Raw genomic sequence first — 19,627 nt, 5'->3', positions numbered from 1 at the left:
CCTGGTAGGCAGGTGATGCAGGAGATGCAGGTCCGATCCCTGGGTCAAAAAGATCCTCTGGAGGAGGAAATGGCAGCCCACTCCAATATTCTTGCCTGGAAAATTCCATGGACAAGAGGAGCCTGGCAGGCTGCAGTCCATGGGGTTGCAAAGAGGTGGACTTAACTGAGCATGCCATATACTAAAGAGCAGTGAATTTTGCACCTAAAAAGGGTAATTTTGTGGCATAAGCTCTATTTCAATTTAAAATATCCACACACAGGATTTATTATCATTAACCTACATAGGGTATTGAAATTTTCACCTGTGCTTTATTTTGTCTGCTCTTAATTTGATCATCAAAATTGTTGTTACAAACAGAAATGTTCAGAGCATTAATCTCATTTGTGTGCTGCAAAGTAGATCTAACACTCATAATTTCCTCATTTATCTTTGCTTCCTTCTGCATTAAAATTTTATCCATGTGTAAAATTAAAAGTACAAAAAACTGATTACAACATCACAACTGATAGGCACTTTGCATAATTGATAATCCAGCAACAGTAAAAGGTTCAACAGTGATAATCACCCATTAATGAGTGCAGCACAGAAAGGGACTTCGGTTATTCACCATTCTCTTCATGTTGACTCCAACATCCTCTCCTTTTTTTGCTACTCAACCAAACCCTTCTGGAAAGCCAGTGAGTGGAAATGATGTTTACATAGTGACGAACTTTAAACAGTGCACCATTGTCAAACTTTGGATCTTTGATACTAATAGCAAGTTAGTATGAGACGCTGGAGTTGAGAACTTGAGGACAGAGCAAACCCTAGGGTACTGAAATATTTACCTCTTAAAATAGCCTCCTAAAAATAGTTAACTCTTTATTGTATCACTGCATTCACATTGCTGCTCTCTACCATTGTTCAGCTCTTCAACTTTGATCAATACTTTCTTAAGGAGGTATACTGTGAACCCTAGAAAATCCTGATATCAAACGGTGTGTGGAAACTTTTGGTTCACTGTTCTCATTGAGGGTCAATGTCAAGAAAGTATTTTCTAAACCAAACACCAAAAGGCATGCAGAGCTACTCAGCCACTCTGCATTCCCTCAGGGTCTGGAACATCTCCATTCCTTCACTCTCAGTGGGGAAACTTGTTTGTAACATAACAGGAAACAGAAGACTCAATCAGACAGCCCAGCATGTTCCTCCCCATATTTATTCTAAAATTTTTTTTTGCCTGTGTACTTATCTTTCTCGCCCCCACCAACCTTTTTTTGTTAAAATACTCTTCCTAAGTGGTTTACAAGGTTAATCTCTTATATCAGTGCTCTGGATTTCATCTTTCTCTCCATCCAGGGAAATACGCTCCATCCATTAGCATTTATTGCCCTGTACATTCAAATTCCATCTCCATATTAAATATTCTCTCAGTTCATAAATATGATTGCGTTCTTCATCTTAAGTAGAAACCTCCGTATGTATTTCACTGCCCTCCTCCCCTTCCTCCATCCCATCATATCTTGTGGTTCATCATATTTAAGCCCCTTGAAAGAGTAGTTTACCCTCACTGTGTATTTATTAGTTCATGTCTCATTCACTAGCCACCTTAAGCAATTTGCTTTCCCCTGCAGCAATGGCAAAAAAACAAAACAAAGCATTTTTAGTAAAGACTTTTTAATTGCTGCCAATTCCATGAGAGTATTTTTCTGTCTTTATCTTATTTAAACACTGTGACACTTGAAACTCTTGCTTCCCGTGTCTCCTCTTAACTACTTCCTCCTATTTTCCTTTAATTTATTTTGGCTGCTCATAACTGGTCTCCTAAAGGGCATGGACTTTGTCTTCTTCGTCTTTCCATTACCAAGCTCCTGCCAGGTAGAGCAGACACACAAGTAATTGTCAAATGAATGAGTAAGTGCCCCTTCTCTGTGTCAGGCCTCTTCTCTGACACTGGGGCACACCGGAACTTCACCCTTGGCCCTTTATCCACTCGTTGTAGCCACTTAACTGGGTAATTACCTTCACTTTTCACCTTCTGGCACTCTAGATTTGATACTTCCAAACAGACATGACTGAGGGACTGAACAGCAACAGCAAAATCTAAACCTCCTTTAAACGCTATAGTGTTGACCTATTTGTCTTTATCTCCTAAATGGCCTGCAAGGGCCACAGTTCCACATGGACAAAGCTTTCCTCATCTTTCCTTTCAAAATCACTTGTTTATACCTACATGAGCAAGCTCCGGGAAATACGGAAGGACAGGGAAGCCTGGCATGCTGCAGCCCATGGGGTCTTAAAGAGTCGGACACGACTAAGCAAATGAACATCAACAAATATCCACATGAGTAGCTGTTAACAGCATAGATGCTGTGAGCAGACTTCTGTTCTCAATTAGCTAATTTCTGAGTGCAGAGTGCTTTGATTCCTTTAGTTTTCAAAAAGAAATATTCATGAGACAGACGGTTTTCTTACTAATAGACTGCTTTTATAGCACTCCAGTACTCTTGTCTGGAAAATCCCATCGACGGAGGAGCCTGGTAGGCTGCAGTCCATGGGGTTGTGAAGAGTCGGACATGACTGAGCAACTTCACTTTCACTTTTCACTTTTATGCTTTGGAGAAGGAAATGGCAACCCACTCCAGTGTTCTTGCCTGGAGAATCCCAGGGATGGGGGAGCCTGGTGAGCTGCCATCTATGGGGTTGTACAGAGACAGACACAACTGAAGTGACTTAGCAGCAGCAGCAGCATAGCATAACCTATATGGGTCTTGGACTTCCCTTGAGGCTCAGCTGGTAAAGAATCTGCCAGCAATGTGGGAGACCTGGGTTCAATCCCTGGGTTGGAAAGATCCCTTGAAGAAGGGAAAGGCTACCCACTCTAGTATTCTGGCCTGGAGAATTCCATGGACTCTATAGCTCATGGACTCGCAAAGAGTTGGACACAACTGAGCAACTTGCACTTTCATATGGGTCTCTGAATCTTTTCTATGCTTTGCCAAAGTCTAAAACTTCATTTTGAATTATTCTGTTTGAGGATGGACCAGAACCTGAAGAGATCATTGGGAAAAGAGTGTGTGTGTGTGTGCACACACATGCCGAATGTGTGTGTACACCATTAAGTGAAAAAAATTGAGAAAAGAAAAAATTCCATTTTGCCACATATATAATAAAATGTAAAAGTAAGTATCTTTTAAAATATTTTTCTATTTATCTAGAGATACAGATAGATATTGAGCATCAAAAATTTTGACCTTTTTTTTAAGTCACTTCAGTCATGTCTGACTCTTTGCGACCCCACAGATGGCAGCCCACCAGGCTCCCCGTTCCTGGGATTCTCCAGGCAAGAACACTGGAGTGGGTTGCCATTTCCTTCTCCAATGCATAAAAGTGAAAGTGAAGTCTCTCAGCCCTGTCCGACTCTTAGCGACCCCATGGACTGCAGCCTACCAGGCTCCTCTGTCCATGGGATTTTCCAGGCAAGAGTACTGGAGTGGAGTGCCATTGCCTTCTCCGGCTATGAAGTCTTCAGTAACCTTAAAGAGGCTTTTATTCATCCCATTTATGGAATTAGTTTATTTAGGGGTAAAATAGACCATTTATAAGTCATGAAGTCCTTTAGACTTCACAAATTCCAATAAGGAAAGGTCTATTGACTAACTATAGTTTCCTGACTGCAGTGCATTTAAAAGATACTTGAGCCAGAAAAGGGCTGAAAATGTTTTCCTGAAGGAATAGTAAAACCATGATAAACACTAGAGGCCCCAGAAGAAAACAAGTTATTTCAAAGTTAACAAACATGACATGTAAGAAAACACTGAAAAGAAGTAGAATCATTCATCTCAGTTCAGTTCAGTTCAGTCGCTCAGTCGTGTGTGACTCTTTGCGACCTCATGAATCGCACGCAGCACGCCAGGCCTCCCTGTCCATCACCATCTCCCGGAGTTCACTCAGACTCACGTCCATCGTGTCCGTGATACCATCCAGCCATCTCATCCTGGGTCGTCCCCTTCTCCTCAGGACATACCATTAGAGAAGAACAAAACTGAGAAGTTTCTTTACTTTCGTGCATGAGATACAGTAATCATGTCTGTATGCCTAACAGAATGTAGGTCACCAAATACTGTCACATACATTTTAATTACATGATTATAAATCGGTTATCCCACTGATTCTTACCAGAACATTGTGAAATTTCAAGAAGTATTATTACTCATTTTTCTCCATGAAGAAACTAAGGCTCAGACAAAATTAAGAATCTGCTCACAATCACAAAGTGGAGCTGTGTTTAAGACCCACATGGGTTCTCAGCACTAAGATTGGAACTGTTTTTACCAAATAATGCTCACTAGAAAAAGGAGTCAAGGACAATGCCCAACCCAGTAAAATAAATCTGAAATTTCAGATAGTTAAAGGGTTGAGAAATGAACTGCCACAGGAAACTAAGCTGGTTCCCTGCAAATATGTAAGATGCTAGTTTATAAGAGGCTATAGTTGAAGAGCAAGTAGATAATTCGGCTGACTTTTCAGATCTCTCTTGTTAATTTGTAACCTTAAAAAATTTCCAGAATAGTATTTATTCTCTTTTTAAAGGCTTTTATTTATCCTTCTCTTGATATGAGGACTTCAAAAGAAAGGATGAATAGAAAAACATCTGGCAACTGTTGCACCCAAGTGTAAACACTGTTGCTGCCGCTGCTGCTGCTGCTAAGTCGCTTCAGTCGTGTCCGACTCTGTGCGACCCCATAGATAGCAGCCCACCAGGCTCCCCCATCCCTGGGATTCTCCAGCCAAGAACACTGGAGTGGGTTGCCATTTCCTCCTCCAATATCACTTTCACTTTCACTTTGACCTTACCAAGCACAAATGTAACGCTTATTCCAATCACATCACTAACTACAGACAATTTGCTATGTAATTTCATCTTTTGAGTATATTTAACTATGTGTCATCAGCCCATCTGGCTTGTCTATAGTTTCCTCAGATACTGATTATAAATAATAACCACTTGTTTAATACTAATAACTCTAAAGATTTTACCACTTATGTGTTTAAGTAAAAAGCTAATTTGTTCATAATTTGTAGATTAAATACCCTCCTGTAATTTTTTTCCCAAGGTGAACTCCTAGTATCCCACTGTTGGTTTTTAAATATTATACTCCATTTTATTTTATTCACTTGGCTACACGAGGTCTTAGTTATGGCATGTGGATCTCTTTTTGTGTCACGTGAACTGTTCATTGTTGCTTGTAGGATCTAGTTCCCTGACTAGGGATTGAACCTGGGCCCCTTGCATTGGGAGTGCAGAGTCTTAGCCACTGGACCATCAGGGAAGTCCTATAGCTACTGTTCTTATCCATGTCCTTGTGATTTGGAGCTGCTCAGGTCTCCTTCTCACCACAACTAGGACAATCATTATTCTCCATCCCCAGGCCTATTAGTGCTCTTAAATACATACCCAGCCCCCACCCCGCCCCTGCCGCAGAGCCAAACTACACTGAAAGGTCATTATTTTTCTACCTCACTACTCTTATATTGGTTTCCTTTTCTTCTACTGTTGTTAGTCAGCACATAGACACACACATCCTAAATCTCTTAGGATTCGTGTTTAGGATTTTAGGATTGTGTTTTTGCCGTTTTATCAAAAAAGACTCACAAATTCTCTTTGGGATTTGTGAATCCCAAACCTTATGATATTATAATTTAACAAAATCTTTTATTCAAAATCAGATCTTCAGTGGTCAGAGATTTAAATGATATTCCTTTTGCAGAGTCAGACAATTAAATTTATTTCTTTATAGTGTGCAGAAATTGAGAGAAATGCTACCTAACATCACTTTTTAAAATCATAAGAGTTTCTCAGAAATCTATCATTCTTGATTTTGAGACACTAAGTTAGCAATATTGTCCAGAGTTAGTTTCCTGTGTTATCTTTAGCTTTGCTAGCAATAAAAGAATCATATCTAGAAAGCTCACAAAAAAGTTATCTTGACATTTCTAATATTTTCTACTGAAGATGTGGCATGTATTACATTTGGGAACTTATATGTAATTTTACTATTGAAAACTTTTCGCTTTAACCATAATAATTTATTTTGTATTTATCCTCAGTAAGGCCAAAGTTTAAAATAAACATCGTTCTTTATGACCTTTTTTTCTAATAAAGGATCACTTTACTATGAAGAAAGAAACAGAATGTGGTTCAGATATTTCAAAAGAAGTTGCTAGAAGTTACAAAGTAAAATCAATAAAATAAAAGAATATGAGTCAGAGGGCAATAAGATTAGAGAAAAATAGTGATTGACTCATGGAAATTAGATGGAAAGAATAAAATGGGAGAGAAAAAAATTGTATGCACGATAGGCAATGAGGAGAAGAACAATGAAAAAATATAATTTTCAAAGCTTCTATTTCAATTCATCTTGAAAAAGGTTATACAGGGGCATTATTCCAATGGTTTCAAGTTTTCTGCTTTAGAATAATATTAAACTTTGATGTTATTGCCCATCATGCATAATAATTTTTTTCTTTTTCATATATTCTTTCCATCTAATTTCCATAAGTTAATCACCACTTTTCTCTAATCTTCTTACCTTCTGGCCTACCTTCTTTATTTATCTTAGCTTTAAAGTAAATTAAAGTAAAAAAAATATAAGTGAGCTACACATTTATCCACCAAAGTGAATTTTTGTCATAACAAAAATTGGATAGACTTGAGAGGTAACCAGAAAACATATCTTATCTCTGTTAATTTGGGTATTAAATTCCTCCTATGTGATTATTTACATTATTCTGCTAATTAACACCTATTTTTCCTAAATGACATTGTTTGACTTCCCAAGAAAGAATAGGAAATTCAGTATTTATTTTAAAATAGAATTCTTTTATATTTCCTAGATTACATCAACCTCTTTAATGTATAAGTATTAAATAATTGATTTTTTTTAGTTTAGAAACATGTTTTCAAGGAAAGTGTAGATTGCTTTTTAAAGCAGTCCTCCCAAATCTCTACTTACCTCAAGTCTCAGTAATATGTTTGATGTCTCTATTAACTTAGTGTCATTCGACTGTAGCATTTACATGGTAGCAAATAAAAGCAAAGCCTTACAAATATCTTATTAAAGAGGCCATGGGAGTCAAACAGTTTTGGGTTCAAATATTGGGTCAACCCTTTCTAACTTGTAACAGAAGAATAATTTACTTAACTACTTGAGCTTCACTATCTTAGTCAACAAAATGGAATCATAATTTCTAGTTAAGAAAATTAAGGAGATTTTATTTTGTGATAAATAAAATTGTGAAAACCAAAGGAGAAAAGGAAAGATATACCCATTTGAATGCTGAGTTCCAGAGAATAACAAGGAGAGATAAGAAATCCTTCCTCAGAGATCAATGCAAAGAAATAGAGGAAAACAATAGAATGGGAAAGACTAGAGATCTCTTCAAGAAAATCAGAGATACCAAGGGAACATTTCGTGCAAAGACGGGCTCGATAAAGGACAGAAATGGTATGGACCGAACAGAAGCAGAAGTTATTAGAAGAGGTGGCAAGAATACACAGAAACTGTACAAAAAAGATCTTCACGACCAAGATAATCACGATGGTGTGATCACTCACCTAGAGCCAGACATCCTGGAATGTGAAGTCAAGTGGGCCTTAGAAAGCATCACTACGAACAAAGCTAGTGGAGGTGATGGAATTCCAGTTAAGTTATTTCAAATCCTGAAAGACGATGCTGTGAAAGTGCTGCACTCAATATGCCAGCAAATTTGGAAAACTCAGCAGGGGCCACAGGACTGGAAAAGGTCAGTTTTCATTCCAATCCCAAAGAAAGGCAATGCCAAAGAATGCTCAAACTACCGCACAACTGTACTCATCTCACACGCTAGTAAAGTAGTGCTCAAAATTCTCTAAGCCAGGCTTCAACAGTGCGTGAATCATGAACTTCCAGATGTTCAAGCTGTATTTAGAAAAGGCAAAGGAACCAGAGGTCAAATTGCCAACATCTGCTGGATTATCGAAAAAGCAAGAGAGTTCCAGAAAAACATCTATTTCTGCTTTATTGACTATGCCAAAGCCTTTGACTGTGTGGATCACAATAAACTGTGGAAAATTCTGAAAGAGATGGGAATACCAGACTATCTGACTTACCTCTTGAAAAACCTGTATGCAGGTCAGGAAGCAACAGTTAGAACTAGACATGGAACAACAGACTGGTTCCAAATAGGAAAAGGAGTACTTCAAGGCTGTATATTGTCACCCTGCTTATTTAACTTCTATGCAGAGTACATCATGAGAAACGCGGACTGGAAGAAGCACAAGCTGGAATCAAGATTGCCGGGAGAAATATCAATAACCTCAGATATGCAGATGACACCACCTTTATGGCAGAAAGTGAAGAAGCGTTAAAGAGCCTCTTGATGAAAGTGAAAGAGGAGAGTGAAAAGGTTGGCTTAAAGCTCAACATTCAGAAAATGAAGATCATGGCATCCGGTCACATCACTTCATGGGAAATAGATGGGGAAACAGTGGAGACAGTGTCAGACTTTATTTTGGGGGGCTCCAAAATCACTGCAGATGGTGACTGCAGCCATGAAATTAAAAGACGCTTGCTCCTTGGAAGGAAAGTTATGAGCAACATAGACAGCATATTAAAAAGCAGAGACATTACTTTGCCAACAAAGGTCCATCTGGTCAAGGCTATGGTTTTTCCAGCAGTCATGTATGGATGTGAGAGTTGGACTGTGAAGAAGACTGAGCACTGAAGAATTGATGCTTTTGAACTGTGGTGTTGGAGAAGACTCTTGAGAGTCCCTTGGACGGCAAGGAGATCCAACCAGTCCATCCTAAAGGAGATCAGTCCTGGGAGTTCATTGGAAGGACTGATGTTGAAGCTGAAACTTCAATACTTTGGCCACCTGATGCAGAGAGCTGATTCATTTGAAAAGACCCTGATGCTGGGAAAGATTGAGGGCAGGAAGAGAAGGCGACGACAGAGGATGAGATGGTTGGATGGCATCACCGACACAATGAATATGGGTTTGGGTGAACTCCGGGAGTTGGTGATGGACAGGGAGGCCTGGCATACTGCGGTTCATGGGGTCGCAAAGAGTCGGACACGACTGAGCGACTGAACGGAACTGATTTTGTGATATAACTCAAGTTGCAGCTCAGTGACCACGACAAGGCAGCTCCTATTAAATGGCCACTTCTATTATTATTACTGAATTATTTGAGAAAATCCAAGTATTTCCGAAGCAATTTGACTTTTTCCCAAACATTTTACTTCTTTATTCGGATATTTCACTTCTCTAAACAATGAGATGCATTACAGACTGTTCTATATAAACAAATACTAACCCTGTGAAATTTCTTTGTGCCTAAAATAGTTTTGTTCTGCATATTTCTTCTTACAGAAAAATGTCACACTTTCAATTTTTCAAGTAGAAATTGTCAAATGGGCCCTAACCATAAAAGACCTGTTTTCTGAAGCCAGTAAATACAAGGAAAGTTAGCAAAATTCCCCCCATTTCACCTTCTTTCCTATCGTTACTCAGCAACCAGCTAATACTTTTGAAAAATCTCCTTTGAATACTAAATTACCATGAGATTTGTATCTATTGCCAAAAGGAAGATCAAATATGCAGTCACAATTTCCCTAAAGGACACAGTTGAAACCTAGTTAGTATATTCTCATTGCCTCTAAGAGACTGATGGTCTGCTCTTTCTGTTTAGGAATACCATTATGTGCTGTTACTTAGGCATAATAACTTCATAATAACATCCCTGAGACTAGGGTTGTAAATGGGAAAGTGTCATGGAGCCAACCCCTCCTCTTTAACACTTAATATGAGCCAGTCCTCCAGAAGCATTCCTTATTTGGTTTGAGAACACTCCACATAAAGTGTGATATGAATAAAGTACATTCTGGTTTGCCTAAGATGGATCTTGTTTAGATCTGTTCTAAGTCAGTTAGCACAGTTCATTATTTTAATACTTCTTTCCATCCTCAAAATTGACCTGCTTTGGACAATAAATTTCATAGTCATCCTAGATTTGAAAAATCAAGGGGTGGACCAGAAGAGTCATGAAAATAATCAGAGCCATAGGAAATAAATTCTATGAAGAAATAACTAAAGGAATTAGGTTTATTTATTTGTTGAAGAAAAGAGAAAACAGGGAGATTACACTCTTCAAGGAGAAAACATAGAAGAAGTTACTCTAAGAAGAATCAGAAATCTGTGTCTTCTTTCCCACCCAGGGCTGCATAGAATTAAAGTTCTCTCACTGGAGATATGCCGTGTAGAAAGCAGAGGTTAGGAAGATGCTGCACACACTGAGTTGAATCCTAGTAAAGGTTACTTTTTCCTATTTTGGGTATTCTTTAAAGAACAAATAGAATATCAACATACTTTATGGTTTAGCAATTTGACTTTTAATTACATACTCCAGAGAAACTTGTGCATATACATCAGCATGTAGATACCAGGCTGTCAACAGCGTCACTGTTTATAATAGAACCCTACTAAAACTAATTTGCCTATCTATTGGCAACAAAATTTATAAAATATGAAATATTCAAGCAATAACATATGCTGTATTTAGACAAAAATTGCATTTCCATGACCCAATATGAATGTATCTCAAAAACATAATGTTGAACAAAAAGCTTAAGTTATAAAAGAATACATGTGGTATGGTTTCATTTACACAAAATTCAAAAAATAGGTGAAATAACTTTTTAGTATGTGTGTCTTCAGAATCCTAAATCAAGGATTCAGCTCAAAAGTTAATTTGAAACTTATGCAACTACTGGTATCTAATAATTTATGACTTGCAAAAATGGCAAATATGGTTCAATCCAATAGTTTATTTTGGGAAGGAAAGAAAAATATTAGTTGCAGTGGGGAAATAGACAAGAAGTGGAAGCTGACAACATACGGTACTTTTCAAACCAGCTATTACTGTGGATGACTAGAGCTTAGCCCCATCAGGGAACTCAGGGGAGCCAGAATTAACTTATTTTAGGGACAAAGAAATTAAGATATTTATGCACCATTTCTTGTTAATTTTTATTGGAGAGCTGCTCTGGAGTTTGCAGAGATGCCAGACAGCACTGCTGACTACCTCAAACATCTCTAGTTTGATGGGAGCAGCTGAGACATACGCTACTAAAGGCATTGTCACTTGTACCATATGCTGGAATTGCTGCAGAGACCTTTTTCTTCTGGGCTCGACCACAACTGGTAGTCTTCCAAGGGACCCAGTGAATGGGCTGAGGTGATATTCTCCTGAGGTATATATTCTCCAAAATCCAAAGAGGCATAACAAAGTCTGTGTCTTTTTCTTAGTTGTAGGAATTGCAAGATGGCAGTTCTTTACTTCCAAGGGAGTATGCTGGCACATCTCAGACTACTGACTCTTAAAACACTCTATTGGCTCTTCACGAAGCAAGATCAGCTGATGGCTTCGCTTACCCTGTATTCTAAATAAAATCTAGCCTGCTCACCCCATTGTCTCTTTATCCCTTCCTTAATACTCTGCCTTGGCTTCCCTGGTGGCTCAGTCAGTAAAGCGTCTGCCTGCAATGTGGGAGAACTGGGTTTGATCCCTGGGTCGGGAAGATACCCTGGAGAAGGAATTGGCCACCTACTCCAGTATTCTTGCCTGGAGAATTCCATAGACAGAGGAGTCTGGTGGGCTACAGTCCATGGGGTCACGAAGAGTCAGACATGACTGAGTGATTAATTTCTTAATACTCTGCCAAGGCAATTTCAACATTCACATCATTCACTACATACTATCTTCCCCCCTTCCACTCCCCGCCTTCCCCGGCCCCAGATTTGAAGGAGCCATTCCTAGAATGTATTAGGACTGACTTCAGGAGTCCTTGCTAAAGATGATATACCCCGAAGTACAGAAGAGGGCCTTCAAATAAATAACCCAATATCTTATCCAGCTTATATTCCACTCCCTCATTTTCAGGTATAGCCTGTCAATTTCTGCCTGTATGTTTTAGCCAGGCCCTGTAGCACATTTGATAAATGGTTTCCTCTCAGAGAAGAATAGTTCATTTCCTATCAGACTACATTGAGACTTAACCCTAGTAATTGCTAGGGAATACTAGTGGGATACTAGTAACCTCTGCCATACTATATGATGGTTATATATGTAGGAAATAAAAGTATAAAGAGAAATAAGGAAATGATTATCACAAAATGAAAGTTTTCAGTGTTCTTTAGTAGATATGAATGATTTAACTAGTTCTAAGAATGGTCTGGATTTGCACAGGTAGTTTTTATCTTGGCATCTCAAACTGCTGAAGCATTAGTATTATTGAAGATTAATGGAGACACATTACTGAATATCCAATTTACTAATGAACATATGCCAGCTAGGTGATCTGTGTAACCTAGCTAAGAAATAAAGCAAAATGACTTTTAAGCCCTTGCATTTTAAACATAGACTTCACTGCTTATTCTTAAGGTCATGACTGTTTAATTTAGCACATATTCCCGAATTCTGAAAATATCAGTCTTAGAATCCATAGTGTTGACAGTTCTTTCCTTCCATTACCTTCATAACCTTTATTACAAAGGAAAAATTAATGAATTATTTTTGCCCAGGAGGTTTGCCTGTGTGAACTAATTATTCTTTCTTTTAATGAAAATGTAACATTCCAGATACATATTAAGTTCTTGCAAGCAACCAAATTCTTAACAATAGTGATGATGAGAATGATGGCAATAATATTTGCATAGTGTTTATTATCTGCCAAGCATTGTTCTAAGCACTTTCCCATATATGATATCTCATTTGATTTCTTCATCCACCCAGTGAAGCAGGTTCATTTTTCTTCTCATTTTACAAGTGAAGAAAGTGAGCAGAGTTTGAGAGCTTAAACAAGATTACATAGTCAGGGATAATGAACACAAGAAACACAAGTTGAATCAGCTGACACCAAAAAAAAAAGAGTAAAAAGGTACATAAAACCTAAGCACAGAAGGGCCGGAGAAGTGCTGACCTGAAAAAAAGGATTCATAGCCTTGAATAATGAGATGATTCTGTCTCTTGTCTTTGCTCCTCTTAGTATGTCAGCTCCCTTCTCAGACTGAGCCCTTGAGGCTAGAACCTTTGATGCAGGTAGCTCTCAGCTTTAGTCTTAGAATCTAATATTCAGAGAGTTTTCCTTCTCCAGCTGGGGAAGAACTCTTAATGGACCAGCTTAGATCATGTGCCATTCCTTCAACAATGGTCAATAAACTGTATCCTGTACCTAGTTTTGTAATAAAGCTTTATTGGAACCCAACCACACTCATCATCTTACACATTGCCTATGGTGTATTTGTGTTGCAAGTTGAGTTATTGGGACAGAAACCAGGTAGTCCACAAAGCTGAAAATATTTACTATCTGGCCCTTTACAGAAAAAGTTTGCTGACGTCCGCCTTGGGGCAATCACTGTGGCAGCTTGATCATAGCTCTTTATATTGTTGTCACTTCATTTCAACCATGTGCCTGATGGTGACTACTTGTGACTGGTTTGCCCTCCGAAGTATCTTCAAAAAGTTTACAGTATGATCCAGTCTAGAATCTGAAAACTTCTTGTATACAAGAAAGGCAAGGAATCAGCAAAGTGTAAGTTTTATACTATTGAAGAAAGAATTTATCATTAGTGAAAAGATCACAATTCCCTTTGTGCTCAGTTGCCTCAGTTGTGTCCGACTCGTTAAGACCCCATAGACTGTAGCCAGCCAGGCTCCTCTGTCCATGGGATTCTCTGAGCAAGAATACTGGAGTGGGTTGCCATTTCCTCCTTCAGGGGATCTTCCAAATCCAGAGATCGAACCCCCTTCTCCTATGTCTCCTGCACTGCAGGTGGACTCTTTACCGGCTGAGCCACCTGGGGAACCCACTAAAAACTTCTAAATTTGTTTTATGCATATCTGGGTCAAAATTCTAGAGAGATTGTAATGTTAAACTTTTTCCTATTTTCATGCAAAGCAATATCCCAAAGTGCTTTATGGGACCTGACAGAGAGTGCCGCAGGTGGATGAAGCAGAGTTGTTCTGTTACTAAGACACATGCAGAAGTCTTGTTTATCACATGCCAAGTGATGCAGCTGAAGGCAGGAGAGGTGCCATACCCCTTAGTAGAATGGCGCAGTATTTAAAACTGTGACAGGCTGATGTGAACAACCGTCACCAAGGTATCAAACTTCAAATTTCAGAAACTACTGCTTTAAACAAAAGGTGGCATGGGATTCTTTGGATAGAAAACAATGCAACTATCAGTTTAGTAAAAAGGAAAGTACCAGTATCAAAGTTTGTCGATTCGATTCTCAGTGACTTGTAAAGACATCTCAGAGACAACAGTAGAGACTTTAAGGCAATTCCATTTGTATGAAATCTCCAGGATACGCAAATCCATAGTGATGGAAAGATGAATGGGGATTACCAGAAGATGGAGGAAGAGGGAAATTGAGACTGTTTAAGAATATGTAAAGAACCCACCTGCCAACGCAGAAGATGCAAGACATGCAGGTTCAATCCCAGGGTCGGGAAAATCCCCTGGAGAAGGAAGTGGCAACACACTCCAGTATTCTTGCCCAGAGAATCCCACGGACAGAGGAGACTTGTGGGGGGCTACAGTCCACGAGGTTGCAAAGAGGTGGACATGACTGAGCATGCACGTGCACACACACATGAATGTGCATGGGACCTTTTTCGGATTGATAAAAAGTTCTGGAATTAAGATTTTGGTGATAATTGCACAACACAGTGAAAACATTATTATTCATCATGGATTCGGAGTGTTCTGGTGAATGTATCAGTGACACAAGGTTACCAAATAGTCAGCCCTTCAGGAAAGGGAGTGAGAATAAGGAGGATAGAAATAAGAGGAAGTGTGTCTCTAATAATCCTCCTTTTAGGAACCTAGATGTATAGGTGAAAACAAATGAATGGAAACTTAAAAAATGGTTTCATAAGCGCCTCAGTTTGCTTGTGTGTCACACAAAGAGGCTGGAATATGCAGGACCAGGAGGATCTTGAAAATCTGCAGTTCTAAATACAGTAGCTTGAATTTTTTAATTCAGGGCAAAATGGTAAACTAAGTATATTAAACTAATTAAATATTAAAGGCATTAATCTGGTGAAACAAAGGATGTTTTCTTTTATTCTATGGAGGAATTTCTTAATTGAATTATAGGATCAATTGCTGCTCCACCTGGAACATACAGATGTAGTTAAACCACAGATTCTTTTTTTTTTCCTGGTGAATTTAGTGGCCCTGCAGTGACTATGTCAGAGCTGGACATTTATTGAAAATTAAAGACTCTGGAAAATCAATCCTTACCCCAAAGTGATAATAAGTCACACGCTCTAAAAAGAGTGTTACTGCATCCCAAAGAGATTCACTTAAGAATGCACTATCCACACCTAACCTAATACTCCAAAAAGCTTGATACCTAAATGAAATTATTGAATGTATATATATATCAGTCTTTCCATGATTAATATTGTTTGCGTGATAGGCTTGAAGGTGATGCACTCACATATTCACCGCAGAAGGTAATGAGCAAATAGACTCAAAATTTACCATGCGCTCATTCCTGCCGTTACGAAATAGCGTAAGTGAGCTCATGTCTTTATATTGAACTAAGGTGTGTGGGGAGTTTGAGTGAACTCCGGGAGCTGGTGATGGATAGGGAGGCCTGGCGTGCTGCTATTCATGGGGTCGCAAAGAGTCGGACATGACTGAGCGACTGAACTGAAAGTGTATGAAATGCTTTACCTCTCGATTTCAATAAGTTTCTTGTTCTCTCTTTAACATTAACACCCAGGACATTTTCTTTTTTTCTTTTTTTTTTTTTTTTTCATTTTCCACTCCTTTGCAATAGAATTTCCGTAACATACTTGTCTCTTTCAGAGAAGGCAATGGCAAGCCACTCCAGTGTTCTTGCCTGGAGAATCCCAGGGACAGAGGAGCCTTGGTGGGCTGCCGTCTATGGGGTCGCACAGAGTCGGACACGACTGACGTGACTTAGCAGCAGCAGCAGCAGCTTGTCTCTTTATCCATTGTTTTTTATTACAAATTGTGATATGTGGGGGCTTCTCTGGTGGTCCAGTGGTTGAGACTTCACCTTCTAGCACAGGGGATACAGGTTCGATCCCTCGTCTACATGCCTTGTGACTAAAAAACCAAAACATAAAAAACAGAAGCAATATTGTCACACATTCAATAAAGACAGAAAAAAACCAAATTGTGGTGTGTGAAACATGTGAAATAAAGTGCATGACTACTCTAAAATGTAACTGAGTAAGGCAAAATACATGTCTGTTATATAATTATTTTAGAAAACCAACTTCCGGAATCCATATCCTTTGGTCCTTTAAAATGACTTTACCTTAAACATGCTTTGAGGCTTTCTGCTTCTGATTTTGTGGATGCAGTCCCCTGACTTGGGATATATGTGTCCCCTTATCTCCATCTCTTGTTTGCTGTCTCTCCCATATTCTGCTTCCAAGTTGTTGATGACCTGATAGTCAGACCCAACCATCTGGGTCCTTGGTGTTTCAGTCCTGTTTGGCCCTTTTTGATTTCTGTTTCTAGTTGTCAGTCATTGCTCTGTGACAAATAATTTAGTATCCTTATATTAAAAATAACATCTGTGCTGTAAATCTATTTTTCACGTGTGTTTGTCTCCAACGACTACACCATAAACTCCTTGAGGGCAAGGATCATATATTTATGAAGTCCAAGTTGCCTAATCCGGTGCTGTCGATTTCAACAGTATTTGTATATTGATTTTCTGATATGAATTAGTTGCTTTTGGGGGAGGGATTTGAAAAAAAATGAAATGGTTATTTTTCCTGTCTACCACTATAAAGTACAAATTAGAACCTTAGTCTATGGTGAAGTGAACAAAGTCTCTTCTAGATTTTTACAAACCAAGTTTATGTGTGCTTTCCCTTTGAAAAGCAGAGTTCACAATTCACGTGACTTAAAGGGGCACTACAACAGTTCATTTGCTTTTTTTGGGTACATCCTGCAAGCTCTTTTTTTGCATGTGGTGGCATAGAGAGAATAGCACCTCACTCCATCTGGTTCATATTTATATTGATAAGCTGAAGTGGAAACTGCTAAGTCAGGTTCAGAAAACTTTCCCTCACCACAGCCTCTTCTGGCCTCCTTTTAAGGAAGGAAGCAGTAGAATTTTTGTTCCCTGCTTCATTCATCTTTTGGAGTTCCTAGAGCTACAGAATGACCGTGGAGCCTCTGGTTCTCTAAGTCTTAGCAGAGGATGCAGACTCCTCCACTTGGTAGACCTCCAAAGGCAGATAATCTCACCATACAGAATGAATATAACATCCAGACTGCTGTTCGACATCTAGTTAGATACATCTGTTTCCGCCCCCGCCCCCCAGGCTGATATATACAATCTGCTTAGAGCTGTAATTTTTGCAAAGGATCTGTCCTAATGAGTGAAAATATAGATATTTACCAAACTGTGTCTAAACAGTTATCTTTTTTTTCCCGCTTTTTAAAAAATAATGCTTTTTCTTGTTCCCTCTCTCCCCTCCTTCCTTCTTACACAAGCTCAGCACTGTGATACTGTGTCTATGAACATATTGTGTGGCAGACTGCTGCCTTTGTTTTTGTTCATTTACTTAGAAAAAATTGATGTACAATATTATGTTACAGATGTATAATACAGTGATACAGAAATTTTAAAGGTTGTACTCCATCTATAGTTATCATAAAAGATTGGCTATATTCCCCATGTTTTACAATGTATCCTTGTAGCCTCTTTTATACCTAATAGTTTGTCCATCTTAAACCTCTGTCCCTATATTACTTCTCCGCCTTTATTCACACCAGTGACTACTAGTTTGTTTCTCTGTGAGTCCGCTTATTTTTTGTTATATTTGTTCATTTGTTGTAGTCTTTAGATTCTACATGTAAGTGATATCATACGGTATTTGTATTTCTGACTTATTTCGCTGAGCCTAATGTCCTTTAAGTCCATCCATGTTGCCTCAATCTTTCATGGCTGAGTAGTATTACGTTGTATATAAATGCCACATCTTCCTTATCCATTCATCACCTGATGGATACCTAGGTTGCTCCCATATCTTAGCTATTGTAAATAATGCTGCCATGAACAGTGGAGGGCATGTTTCTTTTCAAATTAGTGCTTTGGTGTTTTTCGACTAGATACCTAGGAGTGCAATTGCTGGGTCATATGGTAGCTCTATTTTTAGTTTTTTTGAGAATCCTCTGTACTATTTTCCACAGTGGCTGCGCAAATTTACATTCACACTGACGGTGTATGAGGGATCCCTTTTCTCTACATCCTCACCAACATTTGATATTTGTGCCCTTTTTGATGACAGCTGTTTGGACAGGTGTGAGGTGACATCTTGTCGTGGTCTTGGTCTAGAATTGCCTGATTATTAGTGATGTTGAGTGTCTTTTCATGTGCCTGTTGATGATCTGCATTTCCTCTTTGGGAAAATGCCTATTTAGTTCTGTCCATTTTTAATTTTTTATTTTATTTTTTAAAATTAATTAATTTATTTTTAAATATAAATTTATTTATTTTAATTGGAGGTTAATTACTTTAAAATATTGTATTGGTTTTGCCATACATCAACATGAATCCGCCACAGGAATACATGTGTTCCTCATTCTGATCCCCCCTCCCACCTCCCTCCCTGTACCATCCCTCTGGATCACCCCAGTGCGGAATCAGGGCTTTAGCTTACATATATACCTTTTAAGAACTGGGAATATTTTCCTCTGGGAGAAGGAAATAGTGATGTGTGTCACCCCTAGTATTCTTAGCCCCATGGCTTTCTATGGATTTACTCTGTGGTACTAGGCTTACCAAGGAGCAGGTGTTTTATGGGAAGAAAAAAGGACACAGATTAAAAGGGTTTGCAAGGGCAGCATGGGCTGCATTTCAGCTCCACTGATCCCTCCATCTCAGTGCTTCTGTGCAATATGTGAGCTGCACAACCATATGCTGGAGAAGACGTTCCTGAGTACAGTTCCTGGCTCTGTCATTTATCAGCTGTACGGCTTGAGGTAAATAGGTTAATGTTTCAGAAACTTTCATCCTTCTGTATAATGGAGATCATAATTATGTTTGTGGAAGTGTGGAGAAGGTTAAGTAAGATGAGGTATGTTAGACACCCAGCACGGTGCCTACCTCACAGTAGATCAGCGCTCAAATAAATGAGAAGTTATTATTATTATTATTATTATATATTGTTAGGAAAAAGTATTCAAAACTTAGAAGTAAGATGCAAGTTGACTGCATGTTGGGTGGACGGGAACAGTATCCATCAGATGCATTCAAGAATTATTCTTCCTTTTATGTTACTGTTTATCAATTGATTAAGACCCTACCCTCAAAGTTATATATTATATTTTGTAAATGTTTCATGGTTAAAGATGCAATTGATTTCTGTGTGGTGGAACAGAGAAACCCAAAGGTCACAGTTTTATTGCCCAGTGGGAAATTAATCAATTTTGTGTCTAACCTAGTGATCTAGCAATTTTTTAGTGTCTATAGACTTTGTTTCTTGAATTGTTTTTGAATCATCTTTACCATCCTGCTGGTTCCCTTATTAATTTGC

The 19,627-nt window shown here is 38.6% G+C and overlaps 1 non-coding gene across 1 annotated transcript; it reads right to left on the bottom strand.

Moving 5' to 3' along the window:
* Window positions 1-5,242: 5,242 nt before the first annotated feature.
* Window positions 5,243-5,315, bottom strand: TRNAG-CCC (transfer RNA glycine (anticodon CCC)). The gene has a single exon. It is a non-coding gene; the product is annotated as a tRNA-Gly (tRNA).
* Window positions 5,316-19,627: the final 14,312 nt, after the last annotated feature.

Source organism: Budorcas taxicolor, chromosome 9 (genome assembly GCF_023091745.1).
Source record: "Budorcas taxicolor isolate Tak-1 chromosome 9, Takin1.1, whole genome shotgun sequence".
NCBI classification, from domain to species: domain Eukaryota; kingdom Metazoa; phylum Chordata; class Mammalia; order Artiodactyla; family Bovidae; genus Budorcas; species Budorcas taxicolor.
This window is presented reverse-complemented; position numbering and strand designations above follow the sequence as displayed.